Below are 8484 nucleotides of genomic sequence, written 5' to 3' on the forward strand. Positions count from 1 at the left end.
TTCCCAGTGCAGGGACCTGGGATCCAAAGCATGTGCTCCACTCCTGGCTCTTCTTCCTTAGTGGTAGTAAATCCCATTGATCTCTGCTAGTTTATTTAATCTCTTTTATATCTCAAAAGAGAATTGACTCAAGATCTAATCCTGTAGATTATATCCTACATTCTTAACAAAACTGCAGCTAATCCTGCCTCATTAACATCATAGAGGTTAGGATTTACCATACATGGAATAATTACATCAGATCACAACATGGAGGGTAATTACTTAATACTGAGAATTGTGGCCTAGCCAAATTGACACATATTTGAGGCAGTAAAATTCAATCCACAACAATCCATTTTGAGGTAATTTTTTGTATATGGTGTCAGATAAGGAGCTCCTTTCAGTTTGCATTAATTTTTGTATTTTGTTCCTCTTTATGTAATGTACTTTCTATCTCTGGCTGCTTTTATCATTTTTATCACTAGTTCTCAGCAACTTCATTATGATGGCAATTGCTATCTTTTCCTGTTAGGGGCACACTGACATTCTGTGACTTCTGGTTTATAGTTTTCATAAAAACTTATTTTATTGTGGTGAAAATATATATGCCAAAATATTCAGCAGCACACCTTCCCTGCTGCTGTTGTTGTTAGGTACCATGAAGTCATCTCCTACTCATAGCAACCCTATGTATAGTGGAACGAAACACTTCCTCGTCCTGAGCCAGCTCCATGATCCCTGCTATACCTGAGCCCATCGTTGTAGCCACTCTGTCCATCTTGTTGAGGGCCTTTCCCTTTTTTGTTACCCTCCACTTTACCAAGCTTGATTTCCTTCTCCAGAGAATGGTCCTTTCTGACATGACCAAAGTAGGTGAGATGAAGTCTGCCATTCTTACTTCCAAGGAACATTCTGGCTGCACTTCTTCCAGGACAGATTTGTTAGTCTATGGTACTTTCAGCATTCTTTGCCACTACCACAACTCAAAAGCATCAATTCTTCTTTGGTCTTCCTTATTTGTTGTCCAGCTCTCACATGCATATGAGGCAATTGAAAATACAGTGGCTTGTGTCAGGCACACCTTAGTCTTCAAGGAGATATCTTTGCTCTTCAGCACTTGAAAGAGGTCTTTTGCAGCCAACTGGCTCAGTGTTATACATTGTCATCTAATGTCCTGACTGCTGCTTCCATTGGCATCGATTGTAGAACCAAGTAGCATGCAGTCTTTGACAACTTCAATCTTTTCTCCATTTATGGTGATGCTGCTTATTGGTCCCATTGTGAGGATTTTTGTTTCCTTTATATCGAGGTGTAATCCATACTGCAGACTGTAGTCTTCAGTCTTCATCAGTAAGTGCTTCAGGTCAAGTGTGTTGTCAGTGTATCGCAGGTTGTCAAGGAGTCTTCCTTCAATCCTGATGCCATGTTCTTTATATAGTCCAGCTTCTCGGATTATTTACTCAGCATATAGATTGAATCAGTATGGTGAAAGGATGCAACCTGACACACTCCGTTCTTGATTTTAAACCATGCAATGTCCCCTTCCCTATTTACGTTCAATTACATTGGTTGCATTTTTCATGTTGTGCCACCATTATCATTGTCCTTTTCCAAAATATTCTACCACCATTAACATAACTTCAATGCCTCTAAACAAAAATTCCTGCTTTACCCCTCTTTCTCACCCCTGGGAATCATTAATAATCTTTGGTGTCATGGTATCAGGGGTCTCACCAGTCTCTATCAGACCAGTAAATGGGGCCCATCTAGGCCAAGGGGATGAGATCACTATTCAGGAACTAGGGGACTGAAGCCACCCAGTGGAAGAGACCTGTACAGATACCACCCATTGAAGATCTGTACAGGTGCCAAGTTGACAAGGGGTGGAATTGTGATGGTTATGTTTGTATGTCAACTTGGCTAGGCCTGGTTGAGTGGCTGGGCAGCTGAATGTAGTATTCCCCATGATGAGACTGGTAATCAACTGCATTGTAGAATCTACTATGAGTAGCTGAGTAGCTGCCTCTGGGTGTGTGGTCTGCTTCCTGTATATAAGGAGAAGCTTTGAGAATGGTCTCTAGCCTATGACATGTTTGGACCCTGCATGTAGCCGTGCCATTGCTCAGCAGTCTACTATGCTCTGTTGACCTTGGGACTTACAATGGACTTAAGTAATGGCCTGCTATGTGGTAACATCAGGACTGTGCCTTTTTACTTGTCAACCTTGGGGTTTCTCAGCTTCAGCAGCCAGCAGCTGACTGAGTGAAGAAAAGCCTCCAGCTCTAGTGGGCCAGGAGCAGGAGGCAGAGCTAGACCCCAAGGTTGAGGGGCTTTCACCCAGCCTCTAGAGCTTGGCACTTTGAACTTGGACTTAAAGCCTCCAAATTGTAAGAATAAACTGTTTGTTAAGGCCATCCCATTTGTGGTATATTTCTTGTCAGAGCAGCCCTAGGTAACCAGAACAGGATGTAACCCTGACACACTCCCTTCTTAATTTTAAACCATGCAATGTCCCCTTCCCTATTTACTTCCCTATTTACATTCAATTACATTAGTTACATTCTTCATGTTATGCCACCATTATCATTGTCCTTTTCCAAAATATTCTACCACCATTAACATAACCTCAATGCCTCTAAACAAAAATTCCTGCTTTACTCCTATTTCTCACCCCTGGGAACCATTAATAATCTTTAGTGCCATGGTATCAGGGATCTCATCAGTCCCTATCAGACCAGTAAACCTGGTCTTTTTTATGATTTTGAGTTCTGTTCCACATTGTTCTCCCATTCTATTCAGGATCCCTGCACTGGTCCCTTTCTGAGTGGTTGACAGTGGTAGTCGGACATCATCTAGTTCTTCTGGTCTCATGGTCACATACACTGAGGTTTGCATGGTCCACTAGTCCCCTGGACTAATTGTGTCCATGTGTCTTTGGCTTTCTTCATTCTTCTTTGCTCTGGATGAGAAGAAACCCATTATTGCCTCTAGATGCCGTTTGCAAGCTTTTAAGACACCAGTCACTACACACCAAAGTAGGATGTAGAACAATGTTTTTGTGTAGTATGTTATGCCGATTGAGCTTGATGTCCCCTGTGACCATGATCCTGAACCCACAGGTCCAACTATTTGCTTCCTCATGGTAATTGGCTGTGGCTAAGAAGTTATCATATCTTTGCCCCTTGTTAGCTCTATTATATATATGGATATTCTTATAGTGTATACAAATATGCACATAGAAATATCATCTGCCAACCTCATATATGGTCATGGGTATATTCCCTTTTGCCTAGACATACCTGATCATTCAGCCTGTCTACCCATTTTTTTTACCTGAAGATTAATGTTTGTTATCACTGATAATGCAGTATTATATATGCAAAAGAGTTTATCTTTGTTATCTGTACCTCTCATGCACCTCTCTATGTCTTCCTTTTCCTTAGTGTTATTGTGTTGGTCACTAATTTTTGGTATATTGCCTGTCCCTTCAAGCAAATCAATACTTGCCTCTCCCTATTTAGCAATTTTCCCTCCCCTCGCCTTCCATCCTGGTAACCAACAAGGAAAGTTTCCTTCCTTCCTGAAGAGGACTTGAAGCACTTATTGATGAAGATCAAAGACAGTAGTCTTCAGTATGAATTACACCCCAACATAAAGAAAACAAAAATCCTCACAACTGCACCAGTAAGGAACATCATAATAAATGGAGAAAGATTGAAGTTGAATCCTTCCCAAATATTTGGTATGTTGTGCTTTCATTCTCATTTGATTCAAAGAATTTTTAAATGCCATTTTTTACTTCTATTACCCAGTAGTTTTCAAGGAGGGCTTATTCACTTTCCATGTGTTTACTTTTCTTTTTCCTTGAGCTTCCTATTGTTGCTTTCTAATTTATAGCTTTGTGATCTGAGAAGGTACTTTGCAATATTTTGATGTTTTTGAGTGTTTTGAAGCTTGGTTTGTGGCCTAATACATGGTCTATTCTGGAGAATGCTCATGTTTGCTAGTAAAGAATATATGTTATGCTGTTGTTGGGTGAAGTGTTCTATATATGTCTGTAGGTGTAAGTTGGTTGATTGTATTATTTAGTTCTTCTGTGTCTTTGTTGAGTTTCTTTCTAGTTGTTCTATCCTTCATTGAAAGTGGTATATTAAAGTCTTCTACCATATGGTGCTCCTCGGAAGGAAGGTTGGGCAATCCTACTTCCATAGTGATAACTGCCTCGGAAACCCAAGGAGGGGTCGCTAGGAGTCGGGGCTGACTCTATGGCAAATAACAACAACAACACCATATGGTGCAGTTGTCTATCTCTCTTTTCAATTCTGTTAAAGTTTGATGTGCATATTTTGGAATCCTTTCATTGAGTGTGTAGATATTTATTATTGTTAGGTCCTCTTGTTTGACTGATCCTTTAATCCTATAATATTCTTCCTTGTCTCTTATGGTTGTTTTATCTTAAAGTCTATAGTGTCAGAAATTAATATAATCACTCATGTTCTTTTTTGATTGCCATTTAATTTATATGTATTTTTGCAGCCTTTGATTTTTAGTTTATTTTTGTCTTTGTGTCTAAGATGTGTCTCTTACAGAGTATCAGTGGGTCATGTTTTCTTTTCCATTCTTCAACTCTCTGTCTCTTGATTGGTGCATTTAATCCATTTACATTCAACTGAATTATTGACAAGTATGAATTTTTTGCTGTCATTTTGTTATGTGTGTTTTTGTGGTGTTGGTGATCTCTTTGTTCCATAAAATTTTCTCTGCTGAGCTCATGCTGTTTATGAATTATTTTGCCATTTCCTTCAAAGCTATTGTTTTAGTATTTGCTGAATATTTATACCTCTCCTCTTTTTTCATTTTGATAAGAAGGTTCATTAATTTTCTTTGACAGCACCCTGTGATTTATTATTTTTTTCCCCAGTTTAACACAGTTGGTTCAATCCTGAAATAGGCTTGACTTCCTCTCCTTTTGAAAGTTCTATAACTACACTATTTATTCTCTCTTTTTGCTTTGTATTTGTCCTCATTTACAAATTAATGTCCCTTGTTCCCTGTTTTCAGCCTTGTAAGTTTATTTTTCTTTGGATACTTCTCTATCTGAGTTGTTTTCTAGGTGAGGTTGGCATTGTGTTAATCACAGGTTGTTGCATGCTGTCATTTTTTCTTTGTCCAGAGGACTCCCTATGCATCTCTTGTAAGGTTGGTCTGATTTTAACAAATTCTCTTAATTTTTGTTTATCTGAAAATGAACTAATTTCACCATCATATTTGAGGAACAATATTGCTAGATATGCGATTCTTGGTTAGCAATTTTTTTTCTCTCAGGGTTTTACATATGTCATCTCATTATATTATATATGGCTCCTCACCTGCATGGCTTCTGCTGAGAAATCAGAGCTTAGTCTTATTGGTTGCCCTTTGTAGATAACTTTGTTTTTCTCTAGTTGCTTTCAGGATTACTTCTTTGTCTGTAATTTTGGCAAGTTTGATTATGTTATGTCTTGGTGGTTTTCTATTGGGGTCTACCCTGTTTGGGATTTGCCATTTTTGAAACCCCTCATATGGTATTTCTAGTTCAGCTTTTTGAAGAGCCATCAAACTGTTTTCCACAGTGGCTGTACCATTGTATAGTCCCATCAGTGGTGGATGAGCACTTGTTGATTATGTTTTCTGTTTATTTTATTTTTCATCACTGACATTCTAATGGGGAGCTCTGGTGGCATAGTGCCTAAGGCATTTGACTGCTAACCAGAAGGCTGGTGGTTCAAACTCACCAGCCACTCCTCAGAAGGAAGATTGAGCAATCTACTTCCCTAGAGACACTGCCTTGGAAACCCAAGGAGGACATTCTAATGAGGGTAAGATGATATCTCATTGCATTTAGTTTTCATCAAATTTTGTAACATTATGACCATAATTTTTCCACTCTCCCTGTCCTCTGGGATAATTACAAATGTGTTAGACTGAATGATATCACCCCATGAGTCATTGAGGGTCTGTTCATGTTTTTTGTTGCATTTCTAAGATTCACTTTGGATGGTTTCTATTGCTATGTCTTCGAGTTGACTAATCTTTCCTTCTGCCATATTTAATAGAGTGAGTTCTGGTAGTGTAGTGCCTAAGGCATTTGACTGTTAACCAGAAGGCTGGTGGTTCAAACCCACCAGCCACTCCTCAGAAGGAAAGTTGGGCAATCTACTTCCATAGTGATACTGCCTCGGAATCCCAAGGAGGGGATGCTATGAGTCAGGTCTGACTTGATGGCACAAAACAACAACAACAATAACAACATACATCCCATCCAGTAAAATGTTCTTTTCAAATATTTTTGATTTCTCTAAATTACATTCAGTTCTTATTTTTATGTCTTTCATATATTTCTTCTCATTATGTTCATAGTTTCTTTTAAATTTTTGATCATATTAAGCATATTTGCAATAGCTGTTTTAATGTCCTTATATCATAATTCCATAGTCTCTTGTCTTTTTGTGTCTGTTCCTATTATTTCTTCTTCTCCTAGGTATGATATATATATATATAATGTTTATTAGATACAATGCTGCTTATTTCCTCCCATTATATCCAGTTCTATACTATAATATGGGTCCTTCAGTAGTAGGATTCTTGCCTTCCATGATAGAGACCTGGATTCAATTCCTTCAAACCTCCTCAAGCACAGCCACCACCCATCTGTCCGTGGAGATTTGTGTGTTGCTATGATGCTGAACAGGCTTTAGCAGAGCTTCCAGACTAAGGCAGACTAGGAAAAAAGTACCTAGTGTTTCACAATCGATCATAGGGATGGTGCAGGACCAGGCAGCACTTCATTCTATTGTCATGAGGTCACCATGAATCAGGGCTGACTTACAGCAGCTGACAACAACTTTTGTAAGAATAAAATGTCCTCACTTTTCCCAAGATACAAATCCTATAAGTCGTGACATTCCTTTTAATGTCATGTTGTTAGTTTCTATCAAGTCAACTCCAACTCATTACAACCTCATGTATGCAGAGAATTGCTCCATAGGGTTTTCAAGGCTGTGACCTTTTAGAAGAAGATCACCCAATCTTTCTTTTGAGGTGCCTCTGAGTGGATTTGAACAACCAATCTTTCAGCTAGTAGTCAAATACTTAATCATTTGCACTACCAAGGGACTCCTATTACCAGCTACACTCTCTGTGAGGACTTAAGGCAAGTGAGCTAGTGAAACAAACTACATTTCTCTGCAGTTGCAGCTGGTCCCAAGGCTGTAAATGATGATTATATCATCTCAGGCCTCCACTACTCATTCTAGATTTCCCTCACCCTCAGTTAATACTGAGGAGCTTTGGTGGCATAACAGTTAAAACATTTAGCTGCTAACCAAAAGGTTGGTGGTTTGAAACCACTACCTGATCTGCAAGAGAGAGATGAGGCAGTCTACTTTCATAAAGATTTACAGCCTTGGAGACCCTATGGAGCAGTTCTACTATGTCCTATGAGTTGGAATTGACTTAATGGAATTGGTTTTATGTATTTATTTATTTGGTTTGGTTTGGTCATGTAATACTTTGGTTGGCGTAAACGCTTTCCAGTGGAGTGATCTACACTTTTATTATGAGAGAGCTGTGTCTTTAGTTACCTTGCCCTTCTCAGGTTATGGCTGTTGTAGTCGTTTATTTTCTATTATCATTGAGTATGAAAGCACCAAGTGATATCCCAGTGAATCCCTTGAGTTTCAGACATATTCCTCCTGCTCCTGTGGTTTAACAGTAACCCTGGCCCCTCATTGTAATCAAGGGATTACCCTTCCAATATGGTAACTCCTCACTGGCATCAGGAGCCCAAAGTGTCCAGATGGTAATTGAAGTTTACAGCACAGTGAAACTCACACTATGTTCCCTTGGAAACATCCTCCCTGCTTCTCTACCTGCACAGAGCCTCTAACCAGGCAGAGTTGATGATTGTGGGGATAATTTAAATGCATCTGGGTTATTTAAACCATCTGTAAATAGGTCTTTTCCTTTTCCTCCCTTTCCCACCCTGCCAACTGAGGTGTTGTTTGAACTTGTTCACACCTCACAAAACATGTTATCTTTTATGAACAAGAAGATTTTAAAAGAACAATAAAGGATTTCTGCTTTCAAGGTCATTTATTATTAGCATTCTTCCTCTATCACCTAAAACTGAGGTAGACTCTCTTTTATCCTCTGATTTGACATGCTATTGTTGTTAGCTACCATCAAGTTGACACTAACTCATGATGACCCCCATGCACAATGGAACAAATTTCTGCCGGTTCTCACTGGTTGGAGATCAGATCATTGTGCTCCATAGGGCTTTCATTGGCTGATTTTTTTGTTTTTTTTTGTCTCCAAATTTCTTTTTTTGTTGTTGTTTGTTTGTTTGTTTGTTTGTTTTTATTGTGACTTGGGTGAAAATTTACAGAGCAAATTCACTTTCCATACAGCAGTTCACATACACTTTGTCTCATGACATTGACCACAATTTACCACAATGCA

The sequence above is a fragment of the Orycteropus afer genome, unplaced genomic scaffold, assembly GCF_000298275.1.
Source record: "Orycteropus afer afer isolate SDZICR_OR568_19922 unplaced genomic scaffold, OryAfe1.0 scaffold00366, whole genome shotgun sequence".
Lineage (NCBI taxonomy): Eukaryota > Metazoa > Chordata > Mammalia > Tubulidentata > Orycteropodidae > Orycteropus > Orycteropus afer.